We start from the raw sequence: 15,669 nt of genomic DNA on the forward strand, positions 1-15,669 counted from the left end.
GGCATAAAATGTTTGATAATATGGAAGTTGGATGTTACTAAATTTTTTCAGGTTTAAATATAACACAAATGATGATATAATTAGTATACTAGGCCATAAAGTGGGTCTGCAAAATTGCATAAAATCAAAGTTGCAAAACAACTTTATGTGAGTGAGAATACAAAAGGTAAATTAAAAGTTAGAGGAAAAAATAAAATTAAAGAAATGACCATAAGTTTTCACACATCTTTGGTCATATTCACAAATTTTCTACAAAAATCCCCTGTGACAAGATCTATGAGAACAGACGTTATATCCGTGTTCTAATTCCTTAGCCTGTCCCTAAGCACCTAGCTCAGAGTTTGATCCATAGTGGGTGTTCAATAAATGTTTGTTGATAAATGAAGTAAATATGCAAATCAGAGCTTTTCTGGATTTGTTTATGTTCAAATTCACATAAAAATGGTTTAAAGTTTAAACATAAAGCTTACCTGAGAATAATTTTTAAAAACTTCATAAAAATCCTGTAGACTGATTTTATAAAATTATGAACAATTTTAGTAGTTCTCTCTTTGTGAAATTATATAGACTAGAATTCTTATTGTTTTGCAAAAAAAAGCTCCTTGAGTATAATTAGAACCAGAATCAATTATTTTTTTAACTTAGCAGTCTACATTCAATGTGTGAAACTCTACAATATATGCCACATTTGGGGGATTCTTTAATAGATGCTTGGTGATGAACCAGTATCATTTAGTTTAATGAAATTATAGTGTGAACTAGTAAGTAATCTATTTAATTACAATTCTAAATTAATTCCATTAATGAAATATATCTGCATAGTGTCCGTGCACTTAAAAGAATGTCCATTATCACTTATCAGCTTTGTGAATTATTGAGTTGGGGTAATTAAATTTCATATTATGGGATGTACATTAGTAAGTGAGGGGTAATGCATCTTTTTTATAGATATAATCTCTGATTATTTGATTAGCACATACTTAAAAAACAAAGACACCAGCATCACAACATTTGGCTTGTTTTCAGAAACATAAATGTTTAACATAACCAAAATATAACCTTGAAAATGAATTTCAACCCAAGAAATTAATTTACATTGTGATAAAATGTAACAGACCATTAACTCACTCTCTGTTCCTTTCAATGGAAAACAAATTTATTACAGAAAGATGAGAAACCATGCTAAGAATTATTTACTTATTATTGTGATAATAGCCAAAAAGTATGATTTGCAAAGAGAAGTGGAGTGTCATGCAGGAAAAAAAAAAAAAAATTCTGTGGGCAATGTTCTTCTAGTGATCAAGGATTTAATTTAGCAATTTTATATTAATGTCAGGAATTCTAAATGCAGACTGCTAAATTTAAACATTGTCTTTTCTTAATTTTAATTTTTTAAAGTTTTCCAAAATATATATGCTCGGATCACAAATTTAGGAAAGTATTATTTCATTTTAAAACAGCCTTCTTAGATTCTTTGGTCATGATACTTTCTCACAGGGCATAGGGAAAATCAGAACAAAATTAGGATGAAATGATGTGGTACAGGGTCTCTAATCAATTGGATTTTGTACATAACAGTTGATAAAACCATCATCTTAAATAAGTATGGTTTAGTAATAAATTCCCCATTTTGTCATTATTCGCACTAACGCTCTGAGGGTTATACTCCCAATTCAAGCATACAAAAAATACAATAAAAAGAGAAACATCTAAATGAGAAAATGCAAGTAAATATTGCCACGAAAATGATGTACAATGGACACCTTTAAACTTTTGTATTAAAGAGGAACTTTTATAAAGGATCAGTTCCATTGTACTGAGGATGTTTTCTGAGTTTGCGAGATAACTGTTGGTTTTGAACATTCATTTTATTTCTGTCTTACATTTGTTTTTGTGTTAAATGAACAATGTTTTCAACTGCACTAATACATCAAAGCTATTGATTCTTTCAAAGTGAGTTGCGTAAATGTGTCACTTCAAAGCATTTTAACACATACATAATACTTCTCAGTCTCCCCATGAGTAACTAGTGATCTTTATGCTGCCGCTTTTTCCAATTTTACCTTCACATCACAATTAGGTACAATTCTAGAGAGGGCTACTATAAGTGTGTGTGGCTCAGTTTTTTGGCAAGTATGTTGTTTTTGCTGTTGTCTGTCATGAACTTGACTCCCGCCTCATGGTAAGCCACACACAACAGAATAAAACGTTGCCTGGTCCTATGCTGTCTCCACGATCCGTTGTGGATCTGACAGTTTGGCAAGTATAAATACAATTAAAGTCAGGGCTACCTCCCTGTCATCTAACCTACAGAGAAATGCATTAAAACTAACAAAGCAGTAAAAGGGGCCTGAAATTGAAGCAGTTTAAAAAAATGACAGTTTAATGAAAGCAGTGTAAAAATACGATCACTCCGATGGAAAACTTCTGTCCTCCTCAAACCTTGAGTGATGGAAGGTTGTGTGGCTCTCAAGGAATGTATTGCCAGCCTATGGTTATATCAATCGCGGGTCAAGCATGGTCTGTCTCCTTTAATATCGTAGTTATGGCTGTCCAAATATAGACCATTCCAAATGATACTTTGTCTTCAGCATGGCAATAGATTTCTGTGAAGTCAGTTTCTTTATTTGATTGTAATTAATGCCTGTTGCACACTCTCAATGTAGAGCAGAAATGATGCTACTGAACCTCAAGGAGAGAAAAAATTATCAGTGAGATCTGTTTGTAAATCAAAAAGTTTATAAATATTATAATCCTGATTATTATGAGAGTCAAAAGAGATTTGTCCTGCTACTTTGCTTTAAGATTTTACTGAATTATTGTTGTAATCGAAAGCTCATGTTTTGTTTTGTTTTTATTGTAATAACCTTCACCATCCCCTCCAACAAATCATTCATATTTGCATAGTAATAATGTATGTGTATGTGTACACACACAAGTGTATATACATAAAAATATATGTAAATGTGTGACAGTGCATTCAATATCATCATTGTGTGATTAAAGTGTTAATGTGTTTCTCCACACCATCTGAATTACTGTGAAAGCCTTTCATAAGAAAGAGGAAAAAACATATTGATTTATATTCCAAATGGCAATAAGCAAGTGGATTTGTCTTATGCTGCAAATTTGTAAGAAAATGGAAGCTAATACTTTCATTTAGAAGCATTATTGTTTTTTTCCTTTACTCATTCATCAACAAGCAAATTTGAAATGATATTTTGCAGGTAAAAAGCCTATAATATGAAATAAACTATTTCCTTGAAGATGAGGAAAAAAAAGTGAATTGCTTCTCACCTGCAAAAAGAGTTTATCTAGTAGCTATTCAGACATGCTAAATATTTACTTACATTTGAGTTTTAAACAAATGTGAAGAAAAAAAAATTCTTTGAGGAGTTAATTCTCCATTCATTCTATTGACAAGAAAAGTTTTCTCGTTTTTACCTAGGATTATTTTTATCAGTTCTCTCATTGCCAATTTTCAATCATTTAATCAGTCTTGTCTACCACATATCCAATATTGCATCCACTAAGTTCATTAACTGGGGCTCGGGTGAGGGAGAACGGGAGGACACAAGTGTAGTCAATATGTACAAAATGTGACTTCCACACTCACATCTGTCTCTTAGTAGTTTTTTTTTTTTTTTTTTTAACAAAACATGAAAACTGATATCCTAATTGGCAAGGTTTTAGGTTATTAGGCTATTTTATGTGACTCACGCCTTAGTTTTACAGCAGGAGGGGGTTGCCTATGCAAATTCAAGCAAGGTTACAGGCAAGGTGGCTGGATAACTTTTGAGTTAGCCATAAAAAATTCAAGCAAGGTTACAGGCAAGGTGGCTGGATAACTTTTGAGTTAGCCATAGACTGTACCAAATTTTGTTAGGGCCCTCAGAAAACCACATATTGATGGTAACTTTATTTCAGAGGAAAATTTACTTGGCTTTCCTAGCTTGTATATAATAATGATTTACATGCTGAAATTATTTGATAAAAGAAAGGTTATTTGCAGACTTTTTAATTTTTCCTGTTATATATTAACAATGTTTTTCATATAATTCAATATAGTTATGATAAGTGAATAACCAAATGTGAAACTAAGTCAAATTTCATATCAACACAATTTAATTCACCTCTGTAATCCTGACCATCCATATATTTAAAAAAAAAAAATGAAAACCTAACTTCATATTGAGATGCAAATTACTTTTCTTACTAGGAAAGAAAATTTCTATAGAGCATTTGAATAGCAAAACTCGACTCATTTTCTAATGTCTAATATTAAAAATAATTTTTATCCAGAGATCTTTCCAACAATTATTTGAATTTTCCCAAAACATCAAAAAGAGAAAAATAGCTAGATGCTAAATATCTTTAGCAATGTTCTTTAATACTGGAACTTTAGGTCAGGGTGATTTGTAACATCTGTCCATTCGAACAAAAAAAGATTATCTGAGAGCATGTTAATCAATAAAATAATTTGCTCAGTTTATACATAAACTTTTAGTTTTACAACAAGCTGTATTTAAATCTAAATAGAAGGCAAAATATAAGAACTCATTAATAAATGATATTCCATAGATGCCATTTCAATAATATTAATTATATACGATGATAGTTAAACATACCCTAAAATCTTGTTATTTTCTGCTTCAGTTCTATTAAACTTTCAATCTGAATTATTTTTATATCTTTCATTTCTCTTGCATTTCTGAGTAAAATTTCCTGTCCTTTCTTCTGATGGTAAAATAATATGCTAGCATTTTACCTGACGTTTGCCATTTAGAATTTTCTTTTACATAATTAAGCATTCTTAATTTCCACTGAGTTCAATCTGTTTTCTTTCATTATAAGTAACCTGTAACTAGATTTATACTTCTCAGCTATATGTTAGTCTTGTGTGTGTGTATAATATTTTCTCTTTAAGTCTTCTTTCCATAAGATAGAAAATAGAGAAATGTTTTACAAAAATCCCCTCCCTTCTCACAAAGACAATATGATACAAAGAGTGTGTGCTTTTTAGTCCAATGTAACTGACTTAGAATCCTTGCTTCTCTACTGTGCTGGTGCAGGGTCCGATATACAGTAGGTTCTTGCTGTTTTACTTCTCTTCCTCCATCGTGTCCATTCTACCTCATTTTATTATCTGCAGGATTCAGCTAAGATACAGTTTTATAGAGGTCACCATATAACAAATAACCTGTTATTGCAATATGATTCCACCATTGTCAGAATACAAAACTCAAGGGTGTGGCAGTTGCAAATTTCGTTTTTACCCTATCAATAATACAAGCAAACAGATATAGCATTTTCCAATTCCTGTTTTCTTTTAACCTCAAAAATTCGGTTAATTGTTGGTGACTTTAGCCATACTGTAACAAAGTCAACATAATAACTTATTTATTAAAATTATTATGATATTACTTTCAAAGTCATCTCTGCATCTGGTGAACTAGGTAAGCAATTTCCATGTGCATTGTTCTGCTTTGTTTCCAGGGGCCTGATGCCCTATGGGGACATCCTCTACTTGATCTAAAAAGATTAAGACAGTGAATATCACATTATATGTTGCCAATCTAGAATCACTTAGACTCGTCTATTATTAATTGCACACACACATGCACACACACACACATTCTCTTCTTTTCTCTCTGAGATCCAAAAGCAGAACCTCTGATCTCCTTGACTGGCCTTGAAGGGTATTCCCTAAAGCAAAGACTGAAGAGCAGATACAGGAAAGGGAGAGAACATCAGGACTCTGAAATGTGGCAATGACAATCGCAAGAATTTTTTTTTCGATTAGTGCTTAAATCATTCACGATAAAGTGTACAGTCCTGATTTTTAAAACAATTATAAGTCATATTTTACAGTATATAGTTGTACCTCTTATGTAACTAAATGTACAAAGGAAAGTGGGAATAGAAATTAAATACATAAAAGATAGCCCAAGCCCACTGCCTTCGAGTTGATTCTGACTCATAGTGACTCTATAGGACAGAGTAGAACTGCCCTGTAGAGTTTCCAAGGAGCCCTGGTAAATTTGGATTGCCAACCTCTTGGTTAACAGCCATAGCACTGAACCACTATGCCACCAGGGTTTCCATGTAAAAGATAGGTAGAAAAATTCTATTGGCTTTGGACCTCAAACTAGGGTGTTTTGTCAGAGAAATTGTTTTTAATGCTCGTACCCATTATTGGGGAAAAGTACTATGGTTTTAAATTTATAGGACTTTATTTCACTCTGTATACAGATTCTTCAAAAATAAAAATATGAAGACACAGGATTCCTGATAGTTATTTTTTTAAATAAATGATTCATTGTGCCTTGGTGGCATACTGTTTAAGAGCTCAGTTGCTCAACAAAAGGTCAGGAGTTCAAATCCACCAGCTGATCCTTGGAAACCCTATGGGGCAGTTCTACTTTGTCCTATAGGGTTTCTATGAATATGAACTGACTCGGTGGCACCTAACAACAAAAGTCATGAAAAACCTCTTTTCCTTCCCCTTCTCCATTTCCTTTCAACAATAAAGAAAAAATTAACTTGGAAATGTTAGTAACCTGATAAATTTAATTAATTATTGGTGTGAACTCTACATTTTTGGCAGGGAATTTTGCTCATTCAAAATACATAGTATTACTAGTTGTTGTTAGCACTGTGTCAATCCCTCTCATTCAGGATTTTCCTTTTTTTCATTGACCCTCTACTGTACTAAGTATGATGTCCTTTTGCAGGGGTTGGTTCCTCCTTATAACATGTCCAAAGTATGTGTGACAAAGTATCCTCATTCTTGCTTCTACTGAGCTTTCTTTTTTTTTCTTTTTTATTGTGCTTTAAGTGTAAGTTTACAAATCAAGTCAGTCTCTCATACAAAAATCTATATACATCTTGTTATGTACTCCTAGTTGCTCTCCCCCTAATGAGACAGCACACTCCTCCTCTCTACCTGGTATTCCCCATGTCCATTCAGCCAGCTCCTATCCCCCTCTAATGAGCATTCTGATTGTACTTCTTCCATGACAGATTTGTTAGTTCTTCTGGCAGTCCATAATATATTCAATATTCTTTGCCAACACCATAATTCAAAGACATCAATTCTTCTTTGGACTTCCTTATTCATTGTCTAGCTTTCACATGCATATGAGGCCATTGAAAATATCATGGCTTGGGTCAGGCACACCTTAGTCCTTAGAGTGGCGTCTTTGCTTTTTTACACTTTAAAGAGGTCTTTTGCAGCAGATTTGCCCAATGCAATACATTCCTTTGATTTCTTGACTTGATTTCTTGACTGCTGCTTCCAAGGGCATTGATTGTGGATTACTAATATTACATCTTAATTTATCTTGTTGAATATCCCTAAGGAATTAACAGCCCTACAATATAAGCCCTTCTTGTTAATGTCCTCTTTATATGTAGTTGTAGTTGTTGTTAGGTGCCGTTGAGTAAGTTCCCACTCATAGCAACACTATGTACATTAGGACAAACACTGCCCAGTCCTGCGCTATCCTCAGAATCACTGCTATGTTTGAGCTCATTGTTGCAGCCACTATGTCAATCCATCTCCTTGAGGGCCTTCCTCTTTTTCGTTGACTGTCTACCAAACATGTTGTCCTTTTCCAGGGACTGGTCCCTCCTGATAACATGTCCAAAGTACACAAGACAAAGTCTTACCATCCTCCCTTCTAAGGAGTATTTTGGCTGTATTGCTTCCAAGACAGATTTGTTCATTTTTCTGACAGTCCATGATATATCAGTACTCTTTGCCAACATCATAATTCAAATGTATCAATTCTCCTTCGGTCTTCCATATTCATGGCCCAGCTTTCTCATGCATATGATGCCATTGAAAATATCATGGCTTAGGTCAGACACACCTTAGTCCTCAAAGTGACATCTTTGCTTTTTAACACTTTAAGGAGATCTTTTGTAGATTTTCCCAATGCAGTACGTTGTTTGATTTCTTGATTGTGGCTTCCATGTGCATTGATTGTGGATCCAAATAAAATGAAATTCTTGACAACTTCAATAATTTCTCTGTTTATCATTATGTTTCTTATTGGTCCAGCTGTGAGGATTTTTGTTTTCTTTATGTTGAGGTGTAATCCATACTGAAGGCTGTAGTCTTCAATCTTTATCAGTAAGTGTTTCAAGTGCTCTTCAATTTCTGCAAGGAAGGTTGTTATTGATATATCTCAGCTTGATAACGACTCTTGTGTTATCGATATATCTCAGCTTGATAATGACTCTTCCTCCATTTCTGATGCCAAGTTCTTCTTGACATAGTCCAGATTCATTTCTATCACTAAGGCCATATCTTCCAACTTCCAACCCTTCTCTTTGTTTCTAACTTTCACAGTAAAATCACCAGTAATTATCAATGCACCTTGACTTCATCTTTCATCAATTTCAGACTACAGAAGTTGATAAAAATCTTCAGTAAATTTGAGTAATAGTCATATTTACTGATCTTTCTTGTAGGCGTATAGACAGTATCCTATTACCGACAGTGTTGTATTTAGGATAGATCTTGAAATGTATCTTTTTGATTATGGATGTGATATCATTCTTCTTCAACTTGTCATTCCTGCGTAGCAGACTGTATGATTGAATGAAAATGGCTAATACCAGTCCATTTCAGCCTACTAATGCCTGAGATATTGATCTTTATGGGTTCCCTTTCATTTTTGACAACTTCCAATTTTCCTAGTTTCATATTTTATACATTCCACATTCTGATTATTAATGATTGCTTGCAACTGTTTCTTTTTATTTTGAATTGTGCCATATCAGGAAATGAAGCCCTGAAAGCTTTACTCCATCTGAATCATTAAGGTCGACTCTACTCTGTGGAGGCAGGTCTTCCCCAGTTGTACTTTGAGTGCCTTCTAACCTGAGGGGCTCATGACTGGCACTATATCAAACAATGTTTTGTTGCTATTTATAAGGTTTTCACTGGCCCTTTTTTCAGAAGTAAATCCCAGGTCCTTCTTACTATTCTGTCTTAGTCTGGAAGCTCTGCTGAAACCTGTTCACCATGGGTGAAACTGCTGGTTTGAAATACTGATGAAATAGCTTCCAAAATTAACAGCAACATCAAGCTACCACAGTACAATGAGCTGACAGAGGAGTGGTGAGTTTATATGCTACTTACCATTTTTGAAACTTTTCTTCCACCTTGGAAAGAGTTATGGCATAATTATGTTCTATGAACACTATGCCTAGCTTGATCTTGTCATGTCTGAGGACAATAGTTATTTGTCATGTCAAAATTTCAGATTTTCTCTAACTGGTCTACATCTATGTAAACTTGGCTGGTCTTATTCAAAATACAAATTTCAAGTGCATGTTAAGCCAAGTGATTTATTCCTTCTTTGTTTTACTAGCTCATCTTTAGTTTAGTGTTCAGGGCAAAGCATCTCAAAATAGTTACATAATTAAATGGTTGCAAATATTTTGCTGACATTTAGCTTTGTGTGTTTTTGAAACTCGTACTTCACTTTGTAAGGCTGTTTTGATTCTGTCAACACAGTGTTCATACAAAGGTCAGATGTGTCATTATCAAAACTTGATTGTCTTCCCATCTAGTAAGTAATATTACCCATCCATTTGTGGAAAAAAAAAAATTTAAATAGTATTAAATATTTTTGCTTTAAGGTAAAGTCCATACTTAAAAGCCTTCTGAGACAGGGTAAAATTCAAATCCTACTTTAGAGAGAGGGAGACAGAGAGAGAGTACACAGAGATTAAAATATATCTCCTTCTTTTGGTCACTTAACACAATAGTGCAAGCTATGGACTAGATCAGGCAAGTGTAGAGTTACCTTTCTTTCAGACTGTGTCTGTCTATGTGCGCTAGCATTCCTGATAGTGTTTCATAAGTATTTTTCAGGTGTTACATTAAGTAGCGACAAAAATAAAAAAAAAGTTGGTATTTCTCATTTGGCATGCTTTTACAAATCAGTTTGGGCCTGCCCGTTAGATTGAGAGGGAAAGAGATTGATAGTGAGAGTGATAGAGCAAGAGTCAGAGGGATAGAGAGAGAGAATAAACAATTGTGTGCAAATCATTTCCACTGTAAGCTGAAATCATTTTGTAAGAGAGGTTGTAAAATTGTATTGTATGCTCCATCTGGAATAAAAAACAATAATAATAAAGGATGCAATTACTGTATTTGTGTATTCCACATTTTCATCTTTTCTTCATATATTACAGCATATTTTAAAAATCATTAACTTCAGTGGCAGACTACCTAGGCATATGTCACAAAAACTCCAATGAATTAACAAAAGAATCTTAGAATGTCTAATACTTTTGTGTGTGAAAAGCTTTCTCCTTGTTATCTTTCAATTTATGCAAATAACTTGTCAATAGTACCTATATGCAGGCCTTGAATTGTAATGGAAAGAAATAATTTATATAGAATCTTAAATCAAATTGAGAACATTTAGCCTTTTTAACAATGTGTGCATATGTGCATGAGTATGTATCAAAAGAGGTGCTATTTATTTTTAAAAGAGAGTATATTTTGGCTATTTTAAATTCACATGTGTAGGAAATGCATTTTCAGTATTTTTATTACATATTACATTTAAATATATTACAGTTGATAATAAGCAGGGTTATAGGAGTCCCTGGGTAATGTAGATTGTTAAGGTGCTCAGCTGCTAACCAAAAGATTGGAGGCTTAAGTATACCTAGAATTCCCCAAAGGAAAGGCCTAGTGGTCTAATTCTGAAAAATCAACCCTTGAAAACTTTATGGGGCACAGTTCTACTCTGACACACTTGGGGTCAGCATGAGTCAGAATCAACTTGATACCAATTGTTTGCAGTATACCCATTCTTTCATTTAGTTCAAAGCATCCCCCTGAAAAAGGTACTGTATTGCTCCCATTTTGAAGATGAGAAAACTGAGGCACAGAAAAAAAAAGTCACGCTGCTAGTGAGTGACAAAAGTGGAATTTGAACCCAAGCATTATGCACAGCCCATGTTGTTCACGACAACGTCACTCTACCACTCCATCCCACATAGTGGAACATGTTTGGAATCATTCCTAAAATCCAATAGATGCTTCAGTTCTCATCATTTTACTCTTGAGGCGAAACCCCTGTGTAGCATAAAACATTGTCCAGAAGCACTTTTATATTTACATCTGTGATTCCACAGTTGCTTCAGTTGTCTAAGGAAACATTCTTCAGTCATCAGAGTCTCACAAAAGTCTACTTCTTATCAGTGTTTGATAACAGATGTAACAAGAGTTGCTGTCATTAAGATTGAGCTAATCATGTGTAGTACCGTTGAATATACTGTATATTTTCTAACAAAAGTGAGATAAAATTACCATTATCATGCAGTTACAATTCTCTAAAATCTTAGATATTTGCACATAGAATATTAGCCATATTTTGGTTTAACAGCTGGCAAATATTTTTTTACATTTGCATTTAAAAGTAATTAAACTGAAATATTTTTTTTTAATGGCATTGAAATTCATAAGGACTACATGCTGGTACAGAAATATATAGACTAATAGTGCATAAGAAAGATGTACTGTATAAATTTTATAATTTTATCTCCAGAAAAGAAGTAGGACTACAAATTAATTCTGAAGTAAAAATATAAAAATGAAATTAATAAGGTACAATTTATCAAGATTCCCCCCCCCACAGATTATGCTTTTGTTATTGTGTCTAAAAATTCATGACCATACCCAAGTTCATGGTGATTTTCTCCCATTTTATTCTAGAAATGTTAAAGTGTTGCATTTTACACAAAAGTATATAATTTGTTTTGAGTTATTTTCTGTGAAAGGTGTGAGGATTCTGTCTAGGTTCACTTTTTTTGCATGTGGACGTTCAATTCTTCCCACAAAATTTGTTGTAGACTATCCTTCTTTTTATGCCTTTGTCAAAGATCAACTGATTATATTTGTGTACATCTATTTCTGGGATCTCTGTTCTGTCCCACTGATCTATGTGTCTATTCTTTAGCAAATACCACACTATCTTGAATATTGTCTTCCATCTCTGTTTTTCTTTTTCAGTATTATGTTGGCTATTTTAGGTCTTTTACCTTTCTGTATAAACTTTAAGATCAGTTTATTAATAGCTACAAACTAGCTTACTGGAATTTTGATTGGGATTGCACTGAATCTCTAGATCAACTTAGGAAGGACTAACATATTAACAATATCGAGTCTTCAAATTCATTAATGTGAGTTTCTCCTGACTTATTTAGATATTATTTAGATAATTTAATTGTTCTTTAATTTACTCCAGCATTACTTTACAGTAATTAGATAAAAGTTAGGAAAAATACTAAGCAAATCTGAATAAAGTGTGGATTTATTTAATAACAATATATCAATATTGGTTCATTAATTGTGAGAAATTCACCATAACAATATTAAAAGAAAAATTGCTGTTGACTCTATTCTGATTCATAGCAACCTTATAGGGCAGAGTGGAATGCCCCACAGGGTTTCCAAGGCTGTAGTCTTTCTTTTTTTAAGTGAAAATGTTATTTTTATTGTATGGTGACAAAGGAGATCAATAAGTGTTTACTGAATATATGCTGATTGTTGTTGGTTTTCCATGCCATCACATTGATTCTGACTCACAGCAACCCCATGTGACAGAGTAGAACTGCCCCATAGGGTTTTCTAGGCTGTAATTTTTTTTTTTTTAATTGTGCTTTAGATGAAGGTTTACAGAACAAACTAGCTTCTTATTAAATAGTGCACATACTGTTTTATGATATTGGTTAACAACCCCATGACATGTCAACACTCTCCCTTCATGACCTTGGGTTCCCTAATACCAGCTTTCTTATCCCCTGCTGCCTTCTAGTCTTTGCCCCTGGGCTGGTGTGCCCCTTTAGTCTCGTTTTGTTTTATGGGTCTGTCTAATCTTTGGCTGAAGGGTGAATCTCGGGAGTGACTTCATTACTGAGCTAAAAGGGTGTTCTGGGGCCATACTCTCAGGATTATTCCCGTCTCTGTCAGGCAAGCAAGTCTGGTCTTTTTTTGTGAGTTAGAATTTGTTCTACATTTTTCTCCAGCTCTGTCTGGGACCCTCTATTGTGATCCCTGTCAGAGCAGTCAGTAGTGGTAGCTGGGCACCATCTAGTTGTGCTCGACTCAGTCTGGTGGAGGCCGTGGTGGATATGGTCCTTTAGTCCTTTGAACTAATCTTTCCCTTGTATCTTTACTTTTCTTCATTCTCCCTTGCTCCCGAAGGGGTGAGGACAGTGGAGTATCTTAGATGGCCACTCACAGTCTTTTAAGACCTTAGACACTACTCACCAAAGTAGAATGTTGAACATTTTCTTTATAACCTATGTTATGCCAATTTTTATGCCAATTGAGCTATATGTTCCCCAAGATGATGGTCCCCTCAGGCCTTAGCCCAGCAATTCGGTCCCTCAGGCAGTTTGGATGTGTCTATGGAGCTTTTATGACATTGCCTTGTACAAGTTGTGCTGGCTTCCCCAGTACTGTGTACTGCCTTACCCTTCACCAAAGTTACCACTTATCTATTGCCTATTTAGTGTTTTTCCTTCCCCACCCCTCCCCTCCCTCATAACCATTAAAGATTGTTTCTTTTCATGAGTTTTTACAGTAATAGTCTAATATAATAATTTGTCCTTTTGTGATTGACTTATTTCCCTCATCATAATGCCCTCCAGATTCATCCATGTTTTGAGATGCTTTGCTGATTAATCATTGTTCTTAACCTTTGCATAATACTCCATTGGGTATATGTACCACAGATTGTTTATCCATTCATCTGTTGATGGCGCCTAGGTTGTTTCCATCTGTTTGCTTTGTGAACAATGCTGCAAAGAACATGGGTGTGCAGATGTCTATTCTTATTTCTCTAGGATGTGTTCCTAGGAGTGGGATTGTAGGATCATGTGGTATTTCTATTTCTAGCTTTCTAAAGAAGCACTGTATCATTTTCCAAAATGGTTGTATCATTTTGCATTCCCACCAGCAGTGCATAAGAGTTCCGATCCGCCCACAGCCTCTCCAATATTTGCTATTTTCTGTTTTTTTTGATTCACACCAGTAATGCCAGGGTGAGAGCTTATCTCATTGTGGTTTTGATTCACATTTCTCTAATGATTATTAATCTCGAGCATTTCCTCATGTGTTTGTTAGCCACTTTAATGTCCTCTTTGGTGAAGTGTCTGTTCATTTCCTTTACAAAGCTCTAATCATTATGGAAGCAGACTGCTACATCTTTCACCCGTGGAGCACCTGGTGGATACAAACAACTGACCTTTCAGTTAGCAGCCAAGGTCTTAACCACTGCACCTCTAGGGCTCCTTCATAATAATATCAGATGTTAATAATAAGGGAAACTTGGTGAGGGATATATGGGAACTCTCTGCACTATCTTTGCAATTTTCTGTATTTCTAAAAATACTAGAATAAAAAAAGTTTATTAAAATACAGAAATGACTGTCAGAGTAATTGGATTGGGGTAATTTTTTTCATAAGTTTTAAAGCTATTTTCATTGTACCTGTATTATTCAAAATCACTTTAATATTGTAGAGTAGAAAGTAATTATAAACTGAACAATTTTTACTCTTTGTTCTTGCAGAAAATACAGTAAAATAATATATAAAGAAACATTTTATGGCACAAATCTACTAAGTGATAACACTAAAGAAGAACTAAATCTTATCTCAGTACCTGAAATGCCAGAAAAATCTACAAAAATTTCATATATACTGGGAAATATTTACAAACCAGTCAATTTTCAATCAATAATATCTAAGTATTTGCTGAAAGCAATCACAGTGATGATTCTATTAAATGCCAAATGACTACAAAGCTAGACCTTTTCCTGTCTTGTTTTTAAGGTATTACTTCAGTACTTTTTGTTACAAACTCTCATTTACCATCCAGGTAAAAGCACCACTTTGTTAAATATAATGAAAATATCTTTGGGGGGTGTGTGTATTAGTTTCTTGTGACTGCTGTAACAAATTGTTACAGACTTGGTACTTAAAACCACAGAAACTTATTCTCTCATAGTTCAAAATTCAAAATCAGTTTCATTGGGCCCAAATCAAGATGTCCGGAGGACTGCGTTCTCTCTAGAGGCATAAAGAGCAATTTTTTTCATGGCTCTTTTTAGCTTCTGGTGGCTGTTTGCATTTCTTTCTTTGTGGTCGCATCACTCCAATCTGTGCCTTTGTGGCAACATTTCCTTCTCTCCTTCTGTGTGTGTAATCTCTCTCTGCCTTTCACTCATAAAGACTCTTGTGATTGGATTTAGGGCCTAACCAGATAATCCATGATATATCTCCCCATGTCAAGATCATTAATTACATCTGTAAAGACCCTTTTTCCTTTAAAGTAACATTTATGTTTTCCAGGGATTAGTATCAAATATCTTTGGGTGTCCATTATTCGGTTTACTACAGGGGATGAGAAGGATTGTTTCCAGTGTCCATACTTATTTAATGACATAAAGGTGTACTTGTTAGAAGTCATGGAGCCAAGTTCAACTCATAATACACCCAGGTGACAGAGTAGAACTGCCCCATAGGGTTTTCTTGGCTATAATCTTTATAGAAGCAGATCACCAGGTCTTCCCCCCTCGCAGCTGCTGAATGGGTTTGAACCATTTGGCCACCAAGACTCCTTAAATGTGCAC

Source organism: Elephas maximus, chromosome 2 (assembly GCF_024166365.1).
Source record: "Elephas maximus indicus isolate mEleMax1 chromosome 2, mEleMax1 primary haplotype, whole genome shotgun sequence".
NCBI lineage: Eukaryota > Metazoa > Chordata > Mammalia > Proboscidea > Elephantidae > Elephas > Elephas maximus.